The sequence below is a fragment of the Sus scrofa genome, chromosome 6 (genome assembly GCF_000003025.6).
Source record: "Sus scrofa isolate TJ Tabasco breed Duroc chromosome 6, Sscrofa11.1, whole genome shotgun sequence".
NCBI lineage: Eukaryota > Metazoa > Chordata > Mammalia > Artiodactyla > Suidae > Sus > Sus scrofa.
This window is the reverse complement of record NC_010448.4, coordinates 102,303,634-102,327,443: the sequence shown is the minus strand read 5'-3', so window position 1 is coordinate 102,327,443 and position 23,810 is coordinate 102,303,634. Positions and strand designations below refer to the sequence as shown.

At 37.9% G+C, this 23,810-nt stretch overlaps 1 pseudogene; it reads right to left on the bottom strand.

The window, feature by feature from the left end:
• LOC110261394 lies at positions 1,041-18,231 on the bottom strand (annotated as a pseudogene).

The following is a 23,810-nucleotide window of genomic DNA, read 5'->3' as shown; positions in this document are numbered from 1 at the left end:
TGGTGAGAGTGAGTCTCCAAAGAGGAAGAGCTCTTGGTCAGGATCATGGGTATTATCTGCGATGCCCATTGGTAAAGGAGGAAGAGCCCAACATTAGAGGCAGGGAGACACTCAAGAGAGCAGTGCCATGAAATGAGCAGTCCCATGGAAACCAAAGAAGGAGAAGATTTTAGGAGATGGGATTTGATGTTGAATTTCAAACTAGCATTTCTATATATGTCACATCTCCTCCTGCAAGAAATATATAGAATCACAAATTCAGTATGTACAGGTCAAATGGTCCATCTTCCATCCAGCACTAGCCCCTTCCACCCACAGCCTTCCCCCTGATGATTCCCTCCACTATAAACCCAGATACTGGAGCCAGAAATGCATTAGTCATCCTGATACTCGTTGTCCTACCTCATCTGCTATATCTCATTAGTCACCAAGCCTTATCAAATTCCTAAAACAATAAGCTATTGCACTGTACTGCTTAAAATCATTCAGTACATCCTCCTTGTCTCCAAGATAAAAATCTGAAGCCTTATGGACAACATGCAAAGTCATTCACAAGCTGATTCTTTATTCATTAAATTATCAAACAAATTGATTTGAGGGGGTGGCTTTTCACATATGGATTAAAAACTTTATTAAAAGAATTTGTAACAGTTTGGAAGTTAAAATTTATAGTTAAAAATACAGATGAATGAATCCAAGAACAATAAATACCAAAAAAAAAAATACGTTCACCCATAAATAAGTAGGTATTGCTAATATATATAGAAAAAGTAGCTCCCCCTGGGCCAACTATATATCATCATATAGGAAAAGGGGGAGAAAGAATCTGATCACAAAAATAAATATATTATTGTATATATTTTTGAGAAAAGACATATCATAGTTTAAAAAGGGGGGAAGGGACCTGTTAGGATGTCTATTACCAAAGAGAGGAGATAACAAAAGCTGGTGAGAATGGAGGAAAAGGATTCTTCTACACTGTTGGTGGGAATGTAAATCAGTACATCCATGAGGTAAAGGTGTGGAGTCCCCTCAAGAAATTAGAGAGTAAAGAACAGATGGAAAGGGTCCACCAAGATGGGGCCATAGGAGTCTCCTGAGGCCTCCTCCTCCCACAGAAGCACCAAAGGCACATGGAACAAATCCTTATGAAAAAGCTTCAGAAACCAGCTCAGTGAGTCCTGCAAATAACAAGAAAATATCAAGATGGTGGGAAAGGCTGAGGCACACACTGGCATAAGCCCCACCACTGACACAGCACCAAACCCTCCAGAAGGAACCCCTGACTCCCACCTTCTCCCTGAAGAGTGCAAGGTTCAACCCCACACCAGTCATTCCAGGTTTTATGACAACTGCCTGGAGAGAGGGCTCCCTAAACACTTAGCTCTAAAGGCTAACAGGCTTGAGCCCTCAAAACCCACAAGCCTTTGGCAAAGATAAAATTCCTGATAGGTCCACCTCCTCGCCTGGCCTATCCCCTTCCCCTCTCCCATGGCTCAGGGCAGAAGGAGCAGACAAAATCACCCATTTCCTAGGCGTTCCCCAAAGAGGTTTATCTGCATATTTTAAAAGCTGCTGCCTTCAGGTCAGGCTTCTTGTTGGGCAGGCAGTAAGGGCAGGCTGGGAACCTCCCCAGAGTCCAGGGAAGTCAGTGGACACCCCATCCCACTGCCCCCCCCACACCAACCAGCTTCAGTAACAAGACCAAGGTGCCAGCATCTCCCTGGAAAGACTCTGCAGACATCGGTGGCTCCCACTCTTGTGGCTGCCACCCGAGGGACTGGCCTGGATTTTCTGACCCTGATAGTCAATGGGGCTTGCATTCGAGAGTCCCTTGAGACTAGCAAACAAAGAAACAATTCTGAATGATCAGAGGCATATCCCCACAGCTCTACGCTGAGCCCAGCAGAGAGGGAGCAGGCAGATATGCCCAACTCCTTTCTTCCTGGAGGGCTCTTTAGCTATTTCCCCAGCTGATGCCTAAGGATCCAGCTTCTAAGCCACCTGCTGCTAGCTGGTGACTGAGCTGCTTCCCTTTAGGACAGGGACAGGACTTGGCATATATACCCTCAACCCTTGGGGGCCACAAAGAACCAAGAAGGAGGCTTGGAAAATCACAAATGTTTGAGAGACAGCTCTGAGGTCAGGCTGAACCAACTGCAGCATTGCCTGTAATAGCCGACATAAAGAACAACTTTAGTGTTCACCCACAGATGGATGGATAAAGAAAGTGTGGTCTAGATATGTGATGGAATATTATACAGCCATTAAAAAGGAAGTCCTGCCATTTGCAATAACATGGATGAAGTTGGAGGGCCTTCTGCTAAGTGCAATAAACTAGACAGACAATGAAAAATACTGTACAGTACCATTGACATGTGGAATCTTAAAAAAAAAAGTCAAACTCATAGAAACAGAGTAGAAAAATGGTAGCCAGGGGCAAGGGGGTGGTGGTTAGAGAATCAAGAGAGGTTGACTAACAAGGAACAAACTTCCAGCTATACAATGAATAAGGTCTGAGGATCTAAGGTATAATATGGTAACTAGAGTTGATAATGCTGTTTTGTGTAATTGAAATTTACCAAGAGAATAGAACTGAAACAGTCTCACCAAAGTAAACAGATAAATATATGAGTTGATGGATATTAATTAATTAAATGGGAGGGATTCTTTCACAATGTACACATGTATCAAGTCATCAGGATTTGAACTATCTTGCAGTATCTTACAGTATCTTACAATTTTGTTTGTCAATTATACCTCCATAAAACTGAAAAAAAAAGGTTCTCTCTTAAGTATTTTAATTGAGCAAGACATTTTACCCTTTTGAGAAAACACTTATAATTATGTAGTCTTCTAATTTCTCCAGAGACATAAACATTCTTGACAGACTACATTAAGTAAATTTGTTTTAAAACAAATAATAAGACTAGAATTTGACCTTTAACTTTACATGCAAAATGTCCAGTCAACTGAAAGAATACATCATTGCATTGTTAGTATCAATGATTTTTTTTGTGTGTTACACTTAATTTGACTGCCTTTTTCAACTCCAGTTAATATTAAAATTTTTCATATAGAGACGTACTTGATATGTCAGGAGGAAAACGTCATTTTAAACATTAGCCCTGTTAAGGAGCACCTAGATTAAAGAAACATTTATAAGAGTTCCCAGTGTGGTTCAGTGGTTAACGAAACCAAGTAGTACCCATGAGAACGCAGGTTCAATCCCTGGCCTGCTAAGTGGGTTAAGAATCTGGCATTGCTGTGAGCTGTGGTATAGGTCACAGATGTGGCTCGGATCCCACATTGCTGTGGCTGTGGTGTAGGCCAGTAGCTACAGTTCTGATTCAACCCCTAGCCTGGGAACCTCCATATGCCACAGGTATAGCCCTAAAAAGACAAAATACAAAAAAATAAATAAATAAATAAAAGAATAATTTATAAAGCTGAAATGACCCGAAATTAGCATGAACCAGTAAATAAACCAGCAATGAGCAGGCTCATTTGTGCAAAAGTTTATTTTGCTTTTATTGTTGTATTCAAAACCAAAACATTTTCCTTTTTGAGTAAAAGAATGCGCAATTTAAGGAAAAGCAGCTGTGAATTTCCAGTGATTGGGTGGCTGGCTGAAAAATTATACACAAAAAATTCTGTAAATAAGCCATATTCTCTTGAGAATCAGTTTCTGTCCATTTCTGTAAATACAAATTGGTCGTGAGATATAACTTATTGAGTCCTCACAAGCACAGCTCCCAGATAGGCATTATGAAGATTGATACGTCCATTCTAAGACTTTTAAAAATACATTTAAAAACTTATACATAGTAAGAGTAGCTCCCCCTGGGCCAACTATACATCATCATATAGGAAAAGGGGGGGGAATCCTGATCACAAAAATAAATTAATATATTATTGTACATATTTTGAGAAAAGACATACTATAGTTTTTGTTTGTTTGTTTAGTAGTATTTAAGACTTCCCTTTAAAATGACCCCAATCCTTAAAATACATAAGAATAAATTTAACCAAGGAGGTGAAAAACCTGTACACTAAAAACTATAAGACATGATGAAAGAAACTGAAGACACAAATAAACAGAAAAAGTTTTTATGTTCATAGATTGGAAGAATTAATATTGTTTGGGTTTTTTTTTGTCTTTTTTTTTTTTTTTTTTTGCCATTTCTTGGGCAGTTCCCGTGGCATATGGAGGTTCCCAGGGATCAAATCAGAGCTATAGCCACCAGCCTACACCAGAGCCACAGCAATGCAGGATTCAAGCCGTGTTTGTAACCTACACACAGCTCAGAGCAAAGCTGGATCCTTAACCCACTGAGCAAGGCCAGGGATCGAACCCACAACCTCATGGTTCCTAGTTGGATTTATTAACCTCCGAGCCACAATGGGAACTCCCTGGAAGAATTAATATTGTTAAAATGGAAGTTCCTATCATAGTGAAAACATAGCGAGCATACATTCATGTCTGGGAAGCTAGAACAACTGAAGCAGTTTTCCCAGGTGAGAAGTTTCTGACTCTAATATTCCTCTTTTCAAAAGTATCAATCATAGTCTGTTTTTACTCAGTATCAGAATACTTTCAGGAAAAGAAACCAATAAGAAAACATGCCTTCTATCCCTAAGAATTCTTCACTCCAAGACAGAAATTAATGATATGATATTGGTAAGAGGCAGAGTTTGAGGCTTGCTGAAAAGTTGGCATTCAAGAATGAATGTCCAGGAGTTCCCACTGTGGTTCAGTGGGTTAAGAATCTGACTAGTATCCATGAGGATGCTAGTTCAATCCCTGGCCTTGTTCAGTGGGTTAAGGCTCTGGCATTGCTGAAGGCTGCAGTGTAGGTAGCAGATGTGGCTCAGATTCTGCATTGCTATTGCTGTGACTGTGGCATAGGCCTGCAGCTGCAGCTCTGATTTGATCCCTAGCCTGGAAACGTCCATATGCCAAAGCTGCAGTCCTAAAAAGGAAAAAAAAAAAAAAAAAAAAAAAAGAAAGAAGAAGAAGAAGAATGGATATCCACAAGATAAATACTATAATTTTGTAAGCTTTATTATTTGGAGTCCTAACATATCACATGAGAATTCACATATCAGCAACCTCAACTCTATAAAACAGCCCTGACACAGGCTCTGTACAAAAATGGATATTACTAAGACTATACCCTAAAGCTCATTTGAGTGTTCCTCAGACCTTCACTCTTAATCTGCATAGGGAGTGTGGCAGAAACATCTAGCTGTTCACCAAAACTTGGTTCTACTTCTTCCTAGGCTATGGTCATATGACTGTGTTCTGATGATGTGAAAATCCTAGAAATGGTATATGATACTTCTGAGCCTGGTCCGTAGAAACCTCTTACAATAACTTTTTCTGCCTGACTGGCTGGCTGAATATAGATACTTGCAGTGTGTCTTGTACTGTATGGCAAAGTCCCCGATGCTCCCCCTATGTACCTGCTCTCTGCTACTAATCAGACATTCCACAAGCAAGAAATAAATTTCCATTGTATTTGGCCACTGATGTATTGGGGACTTATCATCTACAAACTTAAAATTAATTCATCTAATACAATGAAGAAAGGAATGGAAAAACTTAATGTGTCTACTGTGTACTATACCTTGTATATGCATTGTTTTCTTTATCCTCCAAACTAAACCTATGAATTAGCCAACAGCAGTTCCATTTCATGATGCAGAGACTGAGGCTTGACTAAAATAACAGTTCTTGGATCCACAGCCAGTAAGCGGTGGTGTCAAAATTTGCACCTGAGTTTACAGACCTCAAAAACTGTATTTTACAACACAGCTACTCAAGAATCTTTGGTTCACTTCTAACTGGATGGTAAGGGTTACAGTTCTCTGATCAGTTTAAAGCAATAGCATTTTTTGATATTTGAAATCAAAATAACAAATAAAATCTAAAAAACTTAACAAAATTTCATAAACTGAAGAATCCCAGAGCCACTTATGTGGGTAAACAGGCTTAGCTAAGAGACATTGACGTTACTTGGATACTTTGACCCTAAAATGTGGTTAATATATCCAATAATTATCCTAAGTTAGAAAGAAAAAGGAAATTTTATTTGTATACAATGTTTAAGATGGCAGAGAACTCTAAAGTTTTATTAAACAGCTTTGTCGAAATATAATTAACATACAATAAACTGCACAAATTGCATGATTTGGTAAAATTTTACGTGTGTGTGTGTGGGGGGGTATGCATGTGAAGCCATCATGAAACTAGCACCACAATCAAGATAATGAATATATATGTTCCCTTCATAATTTTCTTGTCTTTTCATTTCCGCAACATTTATCAAACTATTCTTTCCCTGCAAACTCTGTTTTGCTTCTGGTCACCATAGATTTTTTTCTAAAATTTTGAAGAAATGGAATCATCTATTATTTTTCCCCCTCTGGCTTATTTTACTCAATAGAGTGTATCGGAGAGTCATCTGTGCTGTTATGTGTACTGACAGTGGTCATTTACTCCTTGTTTTCCATTAGGCCTTTTCCACTCTGTGTATAGACCACATTTCTCTATTCAGTCACATCTTGAAAGATTTTTTTCCAGTTTTGGATATTACAAAATAAGCTTTTATGAACACTTAGGTGTAAGTCTTTGTTTCAACATATGCTTTGTGTGAACAGGTTCTCCAGGATAAATATCCAAGAGAGTGATTTCTTGGTCATATCATAAGGGTGTCTTTAATTTTCAAGAAACTATCAGACTGTTTCCAGTATGTTTTGACCATTTACCATTTCTACCATTCATGTCTGGGAATTCAAATTCCTCCACATCCTCACTTATACTTGGTATGATCAATCTTTTAAATTTTAGGAATTCTAATACATGTGTAGGGCTACTCTCTTGTGGCTTCAATTTGCATTTATCTATAGATGTCAGACATGTTTTTAATGTGCCTATGTGCCAACCAAATATCTTCTTTAGTAATATATCTTTAAATTTTGGCCTAGTTTTGATTGTTTGCTTTCTTATTATTCAGTTTAGAGAGTTCTTTATATATTGTGGGCATCAGTCCTTTAAGATATGTTACTTGTAAACATTTTCTCTCAGACTGTGGTTTGTCTTTGCATTCTCTAAATAGTCTCTTTACAGAGGAGGTCTTTAATTTTTACAAAATCCAATTTATTATTATTTTTTCAGTTATGGGTCATTCATTTGATGTAGTGTCTAAGAAATCTTTGCTTAAACCAAGGTGATAAAGGTTTTCTCCTGTGTTTATTCAAGAAGTCCCATAGTTTTAGGTTTTATATTGAAGTCCATGGTTCATTTTTAGTTCATTTTTATATATACTATAAGGATCAGAATTTATTTTTTGCATATACAGATGCACCAGTTTAAGCACCATTTCTTGCAAAGATAATCAATCCTCTCTCCACAAAGTTGCCTTTGCAACTTTTTCAAAAATGAATTGACCATATATGTGTGAGTCTGTTTCTAGGCTTTTTTCCATTGATCTCTATGTCTGCTCTTTTGCCAAAACCACACCATCTTGATTATCATGACTTTAAAATAAATCTTGAAGTTAGGTTGCGTCAACTCTTAAGCTTTGTTCATTTTTTAAAAGATGTTTTTCTTTTTTTAATTAAAGTACAGTTGATATACAATGTTGTGCCAATTTCTGAACAACATAGTGACCCAGTCATATATATATATATGTATGTGACATTCATTTTCTCATACTATCTTCCATCATGGTCCATCCCAGTTCTCTCTGCTATACAGTAGGGTCTCACTGCTTATCCATTCTAAACATAGTAGTTTCCATTTACCAATCCCAAACTACCTACCCATCCCATTCCCACCTTCCTTTCCCTTGGCAACCTCAGGTCTATTTTCTATTTCTGTGAGTGTTTCCGTTTTATAGATGGGTTCGTTTGTACCATATTTTAGATTCCAATATAAATGATATCATGGTATTTGTCTTTCTCTTTATGACTTCACTTCTCTTAGTATGAGAATCTCTAGTTTCATCTATGTTGCTGCAAATGCCATTATTTTGTTCTTTTTTATGACTGAGTAGTATTCCATTGTATATATATGTACCATATCTTTTTAATCCATTCATCTGTTGATGGCCGTTTAGGTTGTCTCCATGTCTTGGCTATTGTGAATAGTGCTGCAACGAACATAGGGATTAATGCTTTTTTTGAATTATGGTTTTCTCCAGATATATGCCTAGGAGTGGGACTGCAGGATCATATAGTAGTTCTATATTTAGTTTTCTGAGAAAGCTCCATATTGTTTTCCACAGTGTTTGTACCAATTTACATCCCACCAATAGTGAAGGACTCTAAAATTCACATGGAAAAGCAAAAGACCAAGAGCAGAAAAATATCTTTTTAATCCATCATTAATAAGTCTACAAATAAGAAATGGTGGATAGTTCCATGAAGACGTGATTCACTTTTCACTAACAGCATCTTGTATTAAGCAGAGGTTGAGCATCTTTGCATTCTGCCCTAATGGCTTCCAGAGCTACCAGATATTCACAGGCAATTGTTCATCCTTCAAAAGCATCCTGGAAATATAGGGTAGCCCTGAGTCAGCCCTTCTTTAGTGAAGGATGAGAGCTCTTGCTTCCTGTTCTATAGATGGATTATTCCAAAAGATAATAGTCTTAGTCCTGGCAGAATTAAGACTTTTTGTTCACTTTGATCATTAATCCATAGTGAATCCTTATGTAATCTTTTTCTCCCCCCTCTTTTTATTAAGCTCTGTATTTCTTCACTCCTGCACATTGTATTAATACCCCCCCCCCAAATTACCTGCATTGAAATGTTTGTTTCAATTTCTGCTTACTAAGGAACCTAAGCCAGGACTGGTTGCTAACTCATTACTCCTGCTGTCCAGTTAAGGGGCAGTACTCCAACAATGTGGCTGTAGTGATCACAAGGCATGGGAGGAGTGTCCTTAATGCTACAGAAGGGGTAACAAATCAATCTTTTATTTATTTCTAGTCTAGTGGCTGCTCAAAACTGCTATACCCATCAAAGTATTCAGATGGGTGATTTCCCTCATGGCCTGATTTGAGCTGGCACCAAGCTTTTGGATAACATTTTTTCAATGCTAAGAATTTGATTATTTTATCCTACAATGTTCATAATTCATTTTACTTGTGAGCCTCTTTATTTTCTAGGCACAGTTGAGAAAAGTAAAGTCAGGAAAGCTAAGAGATCTGCATCAGGCCACATATCAAATATGCATTGTGGTCCAGATTCAAACCCAGAATCCCAGGGTCTGAAGCCATTTGGTCTTTGCTCCTAGACTGTTCAGCCTCAACTGAACAGTGTCACAATTTTCTCCTTGGCTTTTGACTCTGGTCTCTATGCTAGTAGGGAAGGCAACATCAGCAAATTGTGGAGGAACCTCTTTGTGTTAATAGGGGTACAGAGAATATGAGTGTCAAGCAGATACTTTTACTTCCACATCTGTAGGCAACTAAACAAGAATCATGGGATTCCTGGTTGCAGGTATACAATTGTCAGGAATCTGTGATGGGAAGGGGTAACAATTACCCTGATGTGGTATAATTATATCAGGTGCAGCACCAGGAGTAAGGCAATCCACTCATGGGCCCAAAGTCAAGCATAAACTTCATGAGGGCAAGCTACATGATCTACACCTCATTTGCAGATATATCTCTGGCATCTTAAAGAATGCTGGCACATGGGGAGTTCCCTTTGTAGCTCAGTGGTTAACGAACCCGACTAGGATCCATGAGGATACAGGTTCAATCCCTGGCCTTGCTCAGTGGGTTAAGGATCTGGCATTGCCATGAGCTGTGGTGTAGGTCACAGACATGGCTCAGATCTGGCTTTGTTATGGCTGTGGTGTAGGCCAGTAGCTACAGCTCAGATTGGACCCCTAGCCTGGGAACCTTAATATGCAATGGGTGTGGCCTTAAAAAGTAAAAAAAAAAAAAAAAAAAAAAAAAAGAATGCTGGCACATAGTTGGTGTAAAATATTTTCGGAATGACCATATGAGCTAAACAATAACTAGGCTTGTCTTCCAACTGTGGTCATATTCCCCAAATGAACCCCACATGGGAGACAAGTCTATTATTCCTCCAATATGTTATTTTAGCACGCATCCTTTAAGTATCTTGTATGTAGAAAGCATTGTGATAGATGCTGAGGAGGTTACACAGAAGGGTAAGATTTAATCTTCACCCTCAAGTAATTCTCAGTCTAGTGAGAGAATGAGAAATAGGAACCATTAATATAAGACATGATTAAATATATGCTACATCTATAGAGCATTGCTCTGGCAAAAAAAAAAAAAGGAGTAATTAAATTTAAAAGGGATGCCTCCTTCTGAGTGCTAGGATGATAATCTATATGAAGTAGGTGCTAGATAAATGTTGCTGGTTTACTGGAAATTCAGTAATTTTCACTTAATTAGTCCTGTTATAAATGGAGGAATTTTTCCCCATGTAAAAGATTCTGCTTTAAAAGACCAGTGAAGTAAGTGCATTTCAAGTTTACGAGTACCTCATCCCTTACATGCTGTTTTCCTGTCCCCCTGACAATTTAGTTTCAAATCTCAGGCACCTGTTCCAGTCAAGTCTAGAAACGGCAGCCTAGATTTATGTTCTTCGCTAGTATGAAATTAAAAGAAATTCTTCTGACATTTCAATTTTTTTTCCTCTCTTTTTTTTTTCTAGTTGATAACAGCCAAGTTAAGAATAATGAGGTGGTCACAAAAATTACCTCCAAGAATGTAGACTTTGGCACAGTTCTAATCTAAGACTTCCTGATATTATGCAGGCATTTGGAAAGAGGTTTCAGGTGAAGTGTGAATATTTTCTTTCAAAGCTCAGCTCTTCATGTTGTATTTCACAATATAACACCTTTGAATCTGCTTGGCAGTGCAGTGCTCAACCCTTCATACCCCTGGGAAACAAGAGGGTCACGTGACGAGGGTGTGAAATTGCTATATCCTCCTGCTACACACACATATATATTCAGACAGTGCAAGGAAGGCCACCAACTCAGCCACCATGAGTGAGAGGCAGTGAGCTTTGATAGAGCTTACCATGGGGAGCCACTGTGGTATTTTGGTCAACAGTAAGGGACATTAAGGAAAGTCAATATCATGCGAGGCATTAATAAAAGAAGAGGGGAATCGAATTTTTAGCCAGCAACATTCTTTAGGATGTTTCTATTCAAATAAAGTCCTGCAAAATATTCAACTTGCTTACTCTTTATTTGTTTTCTTTCTGTTTAGGGCCACACCTGTGGCATATGGAAGTTCCCAGGCTAGAGGTCAAATCAGAGCTGCAGCTGACAGCCTGTGCCATAGCCACAGCAATGCCAGATCCAAGCCGTGTCTGAGACCTACACCACAACTCATGGCAATGCCAGATCCTTAACCCACTGAGCAGGGTCAGGGATGGAAACCGTATCCTCATGGATACTATGTGGGGTTCTTAACCCCTTGAGCCACAATGGGAACTCCCAGAAAAATGTGTTTGTTTGTTTGTTTGTTTAAAGACATTCTCGCTTCTGACATGATCCTTGTAGAACTAAAATAAGATACCAACCAGAGGAAAGCCCATACTGACTGGCAATCATTCAGAAAAAGCCCATTTCTGACTTACCTTAAGGAAAAATGGAACAGATTTGGTTATTTTAATGAGTTGAAGTCATTTTGGCAGAATCTCTCTCTCTCTCTTTTTGCCTTTTTGGGGTGGGGAGGGCAAAAAATACTCTTTGAGCAAGTATAAAAGAGCATTATTTCACATTTACAATAGCCTGAAAAATGCACTAATTTTTAAAATAATGTTCTTTTGAGCAGAACTTCAGAAAGACCAGATTTCATTTTTTAAAATCCTAATATGTCCAGTGCCAATATATTTATAAAATACAAAATGTGCTGGAATGTCATAGCAATGTTAAATTTCTGAAAGAGTTTTTAAATGTTTACCTCTTATTTTTGGTATCCATTTCCCCATAGGCCAATGGCAAATATTTTTGCAGACCAACTCCAGCCTGCCATCTTCTTAGAACAGCTGAGAACAATAATCAAGTTCAAGGGTTTAGGCATCTACATAGTATAGGTCAAATGATCCACCCAAGTATAAAGGGGGCCACCTGTCCTCATACCCAGTCCAGTCTCTCATTAATTGCTCATAAGGCACTAGTGGGGTATTGGAAGCTACTTGTCTTTGAGCCACCAGGCTTCCCCTGCCTCTCCTCAAATAAACAATCTGTCAATCTCAGCACCCTTGGCAGATTGGGGATTGAGCTGGCTCCTCCAAGGACCCTGCTCTCCTGCATCATTGCTGGTGTGTTTCAACACTATTCAAGACATTATCTCGAATGGTTTTCCATTGACCAGTCCAACAGGACATGTCTCATAGGTACCCTCCCTGCTGAGGCAGCGGTTATTTACCATATTCTTTTCTTTTCTCTTCAGAAGGGGTTCCATGGATGTAAAATGATAATCAAGTGAGGGAAAAGGACACACAAGGCATGAACAGATGAGAGGGCTATGCACTTGTGGAGAGTTCTAGATCCTTGTGCTGGAAAAGCACTGGCTTTGGGGAAATTCTAAAATAGAGACTAGGTTAAAAAAAAAAAAAACTTTCACTAGGAGTGAAAATTTTGTGATGAGAAGTAGGAGATGGGAATGGGTGACTGTGAGATTTCATAAGTTAATATCCATTATGGCACTGGGCAAAATTCTGACCTTCCACCTACTCTGTACGCACACTGGGCAGATGTCTGAGTCTAGAGATGCACACACAGTCAGGCCACCCCATCTCTGAAGATACTGAAGCACAACTGGTCCTTATTGCTTCCCAGATCTTCCACGACATTTACCTAGTCTGCTGTTCTCCCAGCATCCTACATTAACCAGATCCCCGGAGGACTAGTGTTTCGATAGTCAGGAGCTGACCACTTGATAAGGTTCTGCAAAACACTTTCTCCCCTCTGCAGAATTCTGGAATAAAAAGTGATGGTTCTAGATCACCAACATGCAGATAAGCTTTTGGAATTCTCCCATAGGATGTGGCTGAGTTCTTTTGAGAAGAGCCTGGGAAGTTTCTTCTAGGACATTATTGCCTAGAGCAGCAGCCCCGGGTGCCAGACTTACCATCCATCTTAGTTTCAACTCCCTCGTTTCCTCCTTCTTCCTTTCTTTGCTCTTATCAATATTTTTGCATAAGTTAGCCCAGAGCTTCCTGGAAACCATTTCATCTGACAACATTTCTTTGTTGAGATACCTTTGCTATTGATATCCGCAATAAGTATCCAGTATCTTGAATGAAAAGTCTCAAACTAGGGTATGTATTCATAAAAATTTAAAACAAACTAGAGTAGATTAGCATACAATTTTAAAACACTGCTGGTAAACAAAGAATCTCAACATTCCCTGTAGAAAAAAAGAAACATATCTTAGACAAAGAACGACATGGCCCTTCTAAGATGGCAAAACCTTAAGAAGACAGTGAGCCCTTGATCCCTAAATGAGTCCTGCTAAAAGACTTGCTGTAGATGTTCACAGACAGAGAAATAGATAAAAACGTATAACCATATACAAAAATGAATCAGAGAACTAAATATGAAACCTAAAGCTATGAAACTTCTAGAAGAAAATAGAGTAGAAAATCTCTGGGACCTAGACTTGGGTGAAGAATTCTCAGTTATGACCAAAAACACAATCTCTCTCTTTCTCTCTATCTATTTGACTTCATGAAAGTTTAAAACTTTCATTCTGTAAGTGACACTCCCATATAAATGAAAACACAAGACAGGGCCTAGGAAATAATTTGCATACCACGTATCTGACAAAGGACCTCTACCTAAAATACAAGCTGAACACTTAAAACTCAAGAGAAAAAGAAAGAACCCAATTACAAACCACGTAAAACATTTGAACAGACACTCATTGAAGAAGACACACAGATGGCAAATCAGCCCAGTTTCAATATCTTAAGTCATTAGAGAAATGAAAATTAGAAACACAATATGATGTCACCAAAAATGCCAAAGACTAAAAACAATGCATGATACCAAATGCTAAAGAGGATGTGGAACAAGTGGAGTTTTCATGCATGGCTGGAAGAAATGCAAAATGTTATAGCACATTAGGAAAGAGGGTTGTGGTTTCTTGTATATTCAAACATATCATTGCCATATACAGAACAACCCTCTTCCTAGGCATTTATCCAAATAAAATGAAAACCTAAGTTCCCACAACAGCTAATATGTACTTATTGGTTTGACTCGTAACTGTCCAAAATAAAAATAACCCAATTTTTTTTTTTTTTTAGCTGGTGAAGGGATAAGCAAACTGTGGTACATCCATAGAGTGGAATCCTACTCAGTAATAAAAGAGAACAAACTCTTGATAAATGCATCGCAAATGAATCCCAGTGAAATTATGCTAAATGAAAGTAGCTGGATACAAACTTTACACATTGTATTATTCAATTTATATGACAAATCTATAGGAAATGGGAACACATCAGAAGTTGCTAGGCATTGAGAACTATGTCTAGATACTCATGTCGCAACAGAAGAAAGGGTGGGGGAAAAAACTGTAACTGCAATGTATACATCTAAGGATAACCTGACCCCCTTGCTGTACAGTGGGAAAATAAAAAAAAAAAAAAAAGAAAAAATCACTTGCAATATTTTATGTACTTCTAGAAATAGAATTATAATACAAGCAAAAAAAAAAAAGAATCAATCAATGTAACACAAATTACCAGTCAATAAACAGAATCATCAAGAAAAAAAAAAAAAAAGAAGTTGCTAGGAGCTGAGGGGAGAGGGAAGGTTTGACTGCAAAGAGGAAGCACAGGAAATATTTGGGGACAGTGGAATTTACTATCATGTTTGTCTTGTTTACTTAACACTTTTGTCAAAACCCAAAAACTGTACATCAGAGTAAATTATATTGTATGAAAATTAAAATGGCAACACCAAAAACAGTGAAAAGAAAGATAAAAATATCATAAACTATTTGTTTTTATTTAAAAAATACAAATAAAACAAAAAGGATCTATAGAATTCATAGAAGATAGATCTTAAAATATTCATATATACCTTCCTGTGAAATATCATGACATTAAGAATAAATAAGTTCAATCAGGGAGATATAGAGACAGAGAAAGGATATAAACCTTACAAAACAATCAAAATACCACTGATGGAAGATTTATAAACCCTTAACATATAATTCTACACATGATCAATCAGTTATTCCATTGCTGGCATGACATAAAGACAATATAAATAATAATAACAGTTTACTTTTTTTTGCCTTTTCTAGGGCCGCTACCACAGCATACAGAGGTTCCCAGGCTAAGAGTCTAATTGGAGCTGTCACTGCTGGCCTACACCACAGCCACAGCAACACCAGAGTCTGAGCACAGAAACACCAGAGTCCAAGCTGTGTCTGTGACCTACACCACAGCTCACAGCAACGCCGGATCCTTAACCTGTTGAGCAAGGCCAGGGATCAAACCCACAACCTCATGGTTCCTGGTCATATTTGTTAACCACTGAGCCACGATGGGAACTCCAATGACCATTCACTTTTTTTTTTTTCATTTTTTTTTATTACTCAAATGAATTTATCACATCTGTAGTTGTATAAGGATCATAACAATCTGATTTCACAGGATTTACATCCCACAGCCCAAGCACATCCCCCCACCCCCCAAACTGTCTCCTCTGGAGACCATAAGTTTTTCCATGTCTGTGAGTCAGCATCTGTTCTGCAAAAAAGTTCAGTCTGTCCTTTTTTCAGATTCCACATGTCCGTGAAAGCATTTGATCTTGGTGTCTCATTGTATGGCTGACTTCACTTGGCATGATAGTTTCTAGGTCCATCCATGTTGCAAAAATGCTGGTATTTCGTTCTCTTTAATGACTGAGTAATATTCCATTGTGTATATGTACCACATCTTCTGGATCCACTCCTCCATCGATGGACATTTAGGTTGTTGCCATGTCTTGGCTATTGTAAATAGTGCTGCGATGAACATCAGAGTACATGTGTCTTTGCAAGTCATGGTTTTCTCTGGATAGATGCCCAGGAGTGGGATTGCTGGATCAAATGGTAGTTCTAGTTTTAGTTTTCTGAGGAATCTCCATACTGCTTTCCACAGTGGTTGCACCAATTTACAATCCCACCAACAGTGTACTAGGGTTCCTTTTTCTCCACACCCTCTCCAGAACTTATTGTTTGTAGATTTTTTGATGATGGCCATTCTGGCTGGTGTATGGTGGTACCTCATAGTGGTTTTGATTTGCATGTCTCTAATAATGGGTGATGTTGAAGATCTTTTCATGTGTTTCTTGGCCATCTGTATGTCTTCTTTGCAGAACTGCCTGTTTAGATCTTCTGCCCATTTTTGGATGGGGTTGTTTGTTTTTTTGGTATGGAGCTGCAGAAGTTGTTTATAAATTTTGGAGATTAATCCCTTGTCAGTCGAACCATTTGCAAAGATTTTCTCCCATTCTGTGGGTTGTCTTTTTGTATTGTTTAGGGTTTCCTTTGCTGTGCAGAAACTTTGAAGTTTGAGTAGGTCCCATTTATTTATTTTTCGTTTTATTGTCAATACTCTGAGAGGTGGATCTGAGAAGATGTTGCTGTTGTTTATGTCAGAGAGTGTTTGGCCTATGTTTTCCTCTAGGAGTTTGATAGTGTCTGGTCTTATATCAAGGTCTTTAAGACCATTCACTTTTGATGTACCCTTTCTGAGGAAACTTTCTGAGGTTGTGCTCCATAAAACAAGGTTAAAAATCACGGAAGAGAATCCCTGCAAGCATGTTGCGAATGCAGCAAAACAAACATTGGAATGAATTGCTTGTAGTAAGCCTAGAAAGCAATTGGTTTAAATCAGATCCCTAGGACAGTAAACTCCAAGAAGAATATCTTATTTATTTTTTATTTTTTAACTCAATGAATTTTATTACATTTATACTTGTACAAAAATCATCACAACCCAATTTATAGCATTTCCATCCCAAACCACCAGCCCATGCTCCCCACCTCCCAACCTGTCTCCATTGGAAATCATGTTTTTCAAAGTTTGTGAGTTAGTATCTGTTCTGCAAAGAAGTTCATTGTGTTGTTTTTTTAGATTCCACATATACGTGATAGCATATGATGCTGGTGTCTCACTGTCTGACTAATTTCACTTAGCATGATAATTTCTAGGTCCATCCATGTTGCTGCAAATGCCATGATTTCTTTCCTTTTTATGGCTGAGTAATATTCCATTATATAAATGTACCACATCTTCTTTATCCACTCCTCTGTCGATGGCCATTTATGTTGCTTCCATGTCTTGGCTATTGTATATATTGCTGCAAGGAACACTGAAGTACATGTATCTTTTGAAGTCATGATTTTTTCTGGATAGATGCCCAGGAGTGGGCTTGCTGGATCAAATGGTAATTCTATTTTTAGTTTTGTGAGGAATCTCCATACTGTTTTGCATAGCGGTTGCATCAATTTACATTCCCACCAACAGTGTAATAGGGTTCTCTTTTCTCCACAACTGCTCCAGCATTTATTGCTTATAGACTTTTTGATGATGGCCATTCTGGCCAGTGTAAGGTGGTACCTCATAGTGGTTTTGATTTGCATCTCTCTAATAATGAGTGATGTTGAAGAACATATTTTCATGTGTTTTTTGGCCATCCGTATGTCTTCTTTGGAAAATTGTCTGTTTAGATTTTCTGCCCATTCTTTGATGGGGTTGTTTGGGTTTTTTCTTTGTTTTGTTTTGTTTTGGTTTTGGTTTTGGTTTTGGTATTGAGCTGAATGAGGTGTTCATAAATTTTGGAGATTAATCCCTTGTCAGTGGCTTCATTTGTAAATATTTTCTCCCATTCTGTGGGTTGTCTTTTCATTTTGCTTAGGGTTTCCTTTGCTATGCCGAAAATTTTAAGTTTAATTAAGTCCTGTTTGTTTTTGTTTTTATTGTCATTATGCTAGGAGGTGTATCTGAGAAGATATTGCTGTGGTTTATGTCAGAGAGTGTTTGGCCTAAGTTTTCTTATAAGAGTTTTACGTTTAGGTCTTTAATCCCTTTTGAGTTTATTTTTGTGTATGGTATTAGAAAATGTTCTAATTTCATTATTTTACATGTAGCTGTCCAGTTTTCCCAGCACTACTTATTGAAGGGACTGTCTTTTCTGCATTGTATATTCTTACCTCCTTTGTCATAGATCTGCTGACTGTAGGTGCGTGGGTTTAATTCTGGGCTTTCTATCCTGTTCCACTGATCTATATTTATATTTTTGTGCCAGTCCCATATGGTTTTGATGACTGTAGCTTTGTAATATAATCTAAAGTCAGGAAGCCTGATTCCTCCAACTCCATTTTTCTTTCTCGGGATGGCTTTGGCTATTCTGGGTCTTTTGTGCTTCCAAATAAACTTCAAAACTTTGAAATATTTTGTTCTAGTTCTGTTAAAAATATCCTTGGTAATTTGATAGGGGTTGCACTAAATTTGTAGATTGCCTTGGGTAGTATAGTCATTTTGACCATATTGATTCTTCTAATCCAAGAACATGGTATGTCTTTCCATTTGTTTTTGTCATCTTTGATTTCTTTCATCAGTATCTTAGTTTTCAGAGTACAGGTCTTTTGTTTAAGTAAGTTTATTCCCAGGTCTTTTATTCTTTTTGATGCAATGGTAAATGGGATTGTTTTCCTAAATTCTCATTCTGATCTTTCATTGTTAGCATATAAAAATGCAGCCAATTTCTGCATATTAATTTTGCATCCTGCAACTTTACCAAATTATTGATGAGCTCTAACAGCTTTCTGGTAGCATCTTTAGGATATTCTAGGTATTGTATCATATCATTTGCAGACAGTTATAGTTTTACTTCTTCCTTTCCAGTTTGGATTCTTTTTATTTTCTTTTATTAATTTTGGCTAGGACTTCTAAAATTATTTTGAATACTAGTAATTTCTTCATGATCTTAGTGGGAATTCTTTCAACTTTCCACCATTGAGAATGATGTTAACTCTGGGTTTGTCATATATGGCCTTTATTATGTTGAGGTAGGTTCCCTCTATGCCCACTTTCTGAAGGGTTTTTTGTTTGTTTGTTTTTTATCAGAAATGGGTGTTGGATTTTGTCAGAGACTTTTTCTGCATCTATTAAGAGGATCATATGGTTTTTATTCTTTACTTCGTTAATGTGGTGTATCACACTGATTGATTTGCCGATACTGAAACATCCTTGCATCCTTGAGATAAATCCCACTTGATCATGATGTACAATCCTTTTAATGTATTGTTGGATTTGGTTTACTAGCATTTTGTTGAGGATTTTTGCATCTGTGTTCATCAGTGATATTGGCCTGTAATTTTCTTTTTTTGTAGTATCTTTGTCTGGTTTTGGTATCAGGGTGATGCTGACCTCATAGAATGAGTTTGGGAGTGTTCCTTCCTCTGAAATTTTTTGGAATAGTTTTAGAAGGACAGGTGTTAGCTATTTTCTAAATGTTTGATAGAATTCTCTTGTAAAGCCATCTGGTCTTGGACTTTGGTTTGTTGGAAGTTCTTTAATCACAATTTCACTACTTGTGATTGATACATTTATCTTTTCTATTTTGTTCTTGGTTTAGTCTTGGAAGATTGTATCTTCTAAGAATTTGCCTATTTCTTCTAGGTTGCCCATTTTTTTTGGCATATGGTTGCTTGTACTAGTCTCTTACTATCCTTTCTATTTCTGTGATGCCCACTGTAACTTCTCCTTTTAATTTCTAATTTTATTGATTTGAGTTCTCTTTATTTTTTCTTAATAAGTCTGGCTGAGAGTTTATCAATTCTGTTGATCTTTTCGAACAGCCAGGTTTTAGTTTTATTTGATCTTTCCTAGGGTTTTTTTGTTTGTTTGTTTGTTTCTATTTCATTTATTTCTGCTCCGATATTTGTGTTTCTTTCTTTCTGCTAATTTAGGTCTTGTCTGTTCTTCTCTTTCTTGTTGCTTTTGGTGTAAAGTTAGGTTGTGTATTTGAGTTTTTCTTATTTTCTGAGGTAGGCTTGTATTGCTAAAAACTTCCCTCTTAGAACTGCTTTTGCTGCATCCCATAGGTTTTGGATTGTTGTGTCTTTGTTTTCAATTGCTTCTAGGAATTTTAAAATTTTCTCTTTGATTTCTTCAGTGATCCATGGTTGTTTAGTAGCATATTGTTTAGTCTCCATGAGTTTGTGTTTTTTGCAGTTTTTTTCTTGTGTTGATTTCCAGTCGTATAGTGGCATTGTGATCAGAAAAGATGATTGATATGATTTCAATTTTCTTAAAGTTCCCAAGCTTGATTTGTGGCCCACAATATGATTAGTCCTAGAGAATGATCCATGTACACTTGAGAAGAATGTGTATTCTGCTGCTTTGGGATGGAATATTCTATAAATATCTATTAATCCATCTGGTCTAATGCATCATTTAGTGCCTCTGTTTCCTTGTGGATTTTCTGTCTGGATGATCTGACCACTGCTGTAAGTGGGTGTTAAAGTCCCGCACTATTGTGTTATTGTCAATTTCTCCTTTTAAGATTGTTAGCAGTTGCCTTATATATTGAGGTGATCCTATACTGGGTGCATATATACTTACAATGGTTATATCTTCTTAGACTGATCTTTCGATCATTATGTAATGTCCTTACATATTGTCCCCCCTACCCCTGTGGCTGGAGTTGGTTCAGGGGCTTGCTGTAGGTCTTCTGATGTGTGGGACTGGTGCCTGTCCACTGGTAGGTGAAGCTGATTCTTATCCCTCTTGTGGGTTGGGCTTTGCCTCTGGGTGAGATCAGAGGCAGCTCTGTGCCTGGGTGGGGAGGGGGGGACTTTAGGCAGCCTTTTTGCTGATGGGTAGAGCTATGATCCCACCCAGCTTATTGTTTGGCCTGGGGCCTCTCAGCCTGGGTGGATGGGGCCATATTTGTCCAGAATGGCCACCTCTAGAGGAGCACACACTGATGAATATCCCCAAGATCTTTGCATCCAATGTCCTTCCCCCACAACAAGCTACAGTCAACTCATTTTCCCAGATCATCCAAGAGATGCAGTCAGGTCCAACCCAGGTTCCTATGGAGTCTCTGCTTTGCCCTGGGACCAGTGCATGTAAAACTTTGTGTGCACCTTTCAAGAATGGGATCTCTGTTTTCCCCATTCCCATGGAGCTCCTGTGCACAAGCCCCACTAGTCTTCAATGCCAAATGCTCTGAGAGCTCCTTCTCCCAATGCCAGATCTCCAGGTGTGGGGACCTGATATGGGGCTCAGAACTCTCACTCCCAAAGGTGAGTCTCTGTGATACAGTTCCTTCCCAGTCTATGGGCTGCCCATCTGGTGGGTATGGAATTGCTTATATCATGTAATCGCCCCTCCTACCATCTTGATGTGCCCTCCTCCTTTTCTTCTGGAGTAGGATATCTTTTTTGATAGTTTACAGTCTATTTAGTTGAAGGTTGTTCAGCAGTTGGTTTAAATTTTGTTGTTTTTATGAGAGAAGCTGAGCTCTAATCCTTCTCTGCCATCTTAATCCTGTCTCAAAACTCAAGAGGAATTTTTTTTCTTTCTTTCTTTCTTTCTTTCTTTCTTTCTTTCTTTCTTTCTTTCTTTCTTTCTTTCTTTCTGTCTGTCTTTATAGGGCTGCACCTATGGCATATGGAGATTCCCAGCTAGGGGTCTAATTGGAGCTGTAGTTGCCAGCCCACTCCAGAGACACAGCAACATGGGATCTGAGCCACATCTGTGACCTACACCACAGCTCACGGCAACGCTGGATCCTTAACCCACAGAGCAAGGCCAGGGATTAAACCTGCAACCTCGTGGTTCCTAGTCGGATTCGTTTCAGCTGTGTCACGATGGGAACTCCAAGAGGAATATCTTTTAAAAGAATAGGATACATTCCAATTAATAGATGAGTTAAGAGGAAATGGGAGATTCTTGATGTTATGTGGAAGAATGCGTATATTTTATTCTCTCAGCCATGAAAATGCAGGAAAAAAATGAAAAATTGGAAAAGAAATAGAACTACACTATAAAGTCATGGTTAATTTATGAAACAAAATAAATCAAGGTATGATTTCAGGTAACTAAAGACATATACAAAAAGTACATTTGTTTTTGGATTTCAGCAACATCCTTCTCAACTGGTCCTGGGTATGTGACATTGGATGTGAAGGGATTAAAATGGTATCCCAGACTAGTGTGTTCTTTCTTGGTCAGTTGTTACACAGCTGTAACAATGTAAATGTTATTTACTGAGTTTCAAGAATCAACTAATACAATATATAATTATGCTTCTCAAATAACACAAAGTATCATTGGTATTTCCACTGTAAGATAAAGTTCTACCTGAATTTAGATGGCAGGTGTAAGGAATAGAAGGACAATTTGGAGAACTAGTATCTTCAACTGAAGGAGAGACTGCATGAAATTAATAGATCATGATTACAAAATTGGGCAATGACTGAACTAACATATAGGTGTCTCTTGGAAATAATACAATTTGATTCCAGACCACCACAATAAATCAAATATCACAATAAAGTGAGTCGCTTGAATTTTCTGACTCCCAGTGCATGTAAAAGTTATGTTTACACTATACTGTGGTGTATTATGTGCACAATAGCATTATGATAAAGAAACAATGTACATAATTAAAAAATTAAAAACTAGAGTAAGACCAAAGATGGCCTAAGCCAAACATTTAGGTAGATGGCATGATGGTACCAAACTACTTGTCTTTTTATTATTACTAATTTTTTTCTGAATCTTTTGGCCATACCCATAGTAGGTAGAAGTTCCTGAGCCAGGGATTAAACCTGAAGCACAGCAGTGATCCTAGCTGGTGCAGTGACAACACCAGATTCTTAACCCACTGAGCACAAGAGAACTACTTGATGTTACTAATATTTTTTTAGCCAAAGAGAAAATTCTGCAACACAGAAACCTTTTAGAAACATTATTAAGTGATATTCGAGGTCTAATGGAGATGTTACAGTAAGTCATCCTCAGGCATTTACACTGGGTTAAAGTAAAATAAACTGAGTGAACTTTCAGATACAGTTGAAGAAATATTGTCAATGATATTTTTTAAAATTCTGGCTATGGAGAGAAGTGTTGCGTGACTGTAGATTTACCAGTAGCATCACAGTATTTTTTCAAAAGGGGATAAAGAAAAAGTTGTGACATGAAATATTGCCAAATTTCCTATTGGTTCCTGGGAAAATTCTACAAAGGACTCTGAAAAAACTGATTTAATAAATTATTTTAAAAAGAATCTGATTATCAGTGTAAACAAATATAGAGGCATAAAGCATAAATTCTCAAGCACTAACTTATTATTATTGTTATTATTATTATTGTCATTATTATTTTGTTTTTGAAGGCCATTCCCACAGCATATGGAAGTTTCCTACAGCTGCCTGCTGGCCTGTACCACAGCCACAGCAATGTGGGATCCAAACTGCATCTGCAACTACACCACAGCTCATGGCAATGCTGGATCACTGACCCAGTGAGTGAGGCCAGGGATCCAACATGCAACCTCAAGGATACTAGTCAAGTTCATTTCCACTGCACCACAACAGGAACTCCTCAAGAACTAACTTGTAAAAAGATAGCATTATGGACTAGATCAGAAGAAGCTTACAAATACTGGGAAGGTATCTTAATTTTCAGGAATTTATGTAGTCCTATAGGGAGGGGAGAACTTTTCTTCTGCCCTTCTAGATTCTTTAGTGGGCCTAATAACTAAGTTGAGATAAGACAGATTAGCA